Source organism: Choloepus didactylus, chromosome 1, assembly GCF_015220235.1.
Source record: "Choloepus didactylus isolate mChoDid1 chromosome 1, mChoDid1.pri, whole genome shotgun sequence".
In the NCBI taxonomy this organism is placed as follows: domain Eukaryota; kingdom Metazoa; phylum Chordata; class Mammalia; order Pilosa; family Megalonychidae; genus Choloepus; species Choloepus didactylus.
Window position 1 is genome coordinate 67867411 of NC_051307.1, and position 2643 is coordinate 67870053.

The 2643-nt window shown below is 36.1% G+C and overlaps 1 pseudogene; it reads right to left on the minus strand.

Moving 5' to 3' along the window:
- Positions 1 to 310: 310 nt before the first annotated feature.
- LOC119514921 lies at positions 311 to 691 on the minus strand (annotated as a pseudogene).
- Positions 692 to 2643: the final 1952 nt, after the last annotated feature.

A 2643-nucleotide genomic window follows, 5' to 3' on the forward strand; every position in this document is an offset into this window, starting at 1 on the left:
ACATAACTCAAAGGCCTCTTTTATTGGCAACTTAAAAGGTAAAGTATTTCATTTTTAATCTCCCAAAATTTGAAAACAAGATGCCCTAGTTTAGATAATAGAGTTTTCCAAGGCTAAATGTGGTCATTTGGAGCTCAGTTTTTCTGCTTGAAATATGAAAACAACTTCCTACAAGTCCTAGGTAGGAGCATTACTATGTTGATGATCTATGATTAGATGACTGATCAGTCTCAGTTGGTAGCATCTTTTTTTTTTTTTTTTTAATGGCCTTGGTGTAAAGGTTTAAAAAACTTCAGAGTAGATGCTTCTTTCAAACTTCCACCACTAATTTCACTCCAAATGTCTCCTGAGAGGCATAGGCCACATACAGGAACCCAACTTCATCCTTTTCCCTTACATACACTTCCAAGATGGGCATGGAGATGCTCACCATGCTGTGTCAATTTACCAGTAGGAAGAAAGCCTGGATGGCATTCAGCTGCAAGCACCATTTAATTATTTTCACTAGTTCACTCATGTTGACACTATCTGGTCCACGGAACTTGGTTTTATCCAGTACAGGAAGCTGCTTCTCACCCTTGTATCTTTCTATTATCACTGGGATTTTGGTAGGATGCTGCTCTTGGATAAGTCAGACATCTACTCTTTGTTCCAAGGTGTGGTGCTGCTTGAAGTTCTTCTCAGTTGGCATGGCAGGGTGAGTGCGGTACAGCAGCAACTTAGAGGGTCCTGGTCTGGAGATGGCAGTGTGCAGCACTGGAGGCTCTGACTCTTTGAAAAGACATTTTAAGAATGGGAATTGTCAGTCCTTCAACTTCATTCTTCATTTTCAAGAGGGTTTTAGCTACTCAGGGCCACTTAGCCTGCCATGTAAATTCGATGATTGGGTTTTCCATTTTTGCAAAGAAGGCTTTTAGAATTTTGATTGGGATTTCATTAGATCTATAAATTGCCTGGGTATATATTTTTTCCATCCTTTCACCCTCAACCTACTTGTATCTTGAATTTAAGGTGAATCCCTTACAGGCAGCATATAGTTTGTCATGCTTTTTTATCCATCCTGCCTACCTCTGTTTGCTTGACTGGGGAGTTTAATCAATTTTCATTTAAAATAACTATGGATAAAGTCACCACAGGACTTTCTTCTGCCGTTTTGCTATTTAGTCTTTGTGCATCTTATACCTTTTTGCCCTTCAATTCTTCCATTATTGCCTCCTTTTATATTTATTAGGTTTTGTGTTGTACCACATTGAGTGCCTTCTCATTTCTATCTGGGTATATTTTTTCATCTATTTTCTTTGTGATTACTATGGCATCAAAATTTAACATCCTAAATATATAACAGTTACATTTGGTTTGAAACAGACTTAAAGTCAATAGCATGCACACATACTTTTCTTAAACTTTTCTGTCCCCCCCACCATTTTTTATAGCTATTACCACTTATTTTACATTGCATATCCAAAACCATAGCTTTATCATTACTTTTTGCATTTGCATTTTATCCCCTGAAGGAAGTAAGAAGTGAAGTTTCATACTAAACAACACAATACAATAATACTGACATTTATAATTACTCTAATGGTTACATCTACCACATGATTTTATTTCTTAATGCTGCTTTGAATCACTGTCTAGTGTCTTTTCATTTTAATCTGCAGAACTCCATTCCTTTAGCATTGCTTATAGGGCAGGTCTAGTTGTGATATACTCCCTCAGCTTTTGTTTATCTGAGACTGTCTTAATCTCTCTTTCATTTTTGAAAGAGTCTCACTGGATGGTTCATACACCTTTTAAATTGTTAAGTTTTACTGAGAAGTTTTTCCTTGTATCATCATGAATGTTCTTTATCTGTTTTAAAGTTTCTTTTATCTGATATTGTATGTCCTTCCAGCTTTCTTATCCTTATAACTTGCATGCTATATCATTTTCTCTTCCTTACTTTTGACTTATCTGCCTTATGTTTGAATCATGCCTGTTGTAGGTAGCATAGAGTAGGACATTTATTTTCTATCCACTTTGTAAATTTGTGCATTGGTTGGAGTCTTTTTACCATTATTATTTATTATAGAATTATTTATTGGTTTTAATTTAGGTCTATTTATCATTTATTTTCTGATTGTTTCCTCCATTTTTCCTTAGTTCCATCATTTATCCTATCTTCTCATTTATGAGAAGATGAATAATTTATAAATATTTATTGGCTTTTTGACTATGATTCCTTTTTGGATTAAAATATAAACACCTAAGGATTTAATATGTCCCATACAATCACCCCTCAGGGGTTAATCTGGAATTTTGGCTGTGTTTAAAGATCAATATGATTCTCAAAGCATTTGCTGTATTGATTTGATCCTGCTCTTTGTATGAGCAGCTCGGGAGTGAGCCCAAGTCTTGTGCTGATTCAAACACAAATTTAGGGATTCTTTATCTCCAGCCCTCTTCTCTCCAACACTCTTTTCATCATTTTCAGCCTGAAGGGGCCCTATTTACTCTCTCTCTTTCCTCTAGAAAGATAGGGTTTTTAGGCTTTAGCCTCTTGCAATGCTCTCTGCCAAGCAGCTCCAGAGCAGGGTCCCACACTCTGAGTAGATCTCTAACAGGGAAGAAGAACAAAAAAAAAAGCTGAAAATCACCTCTCTT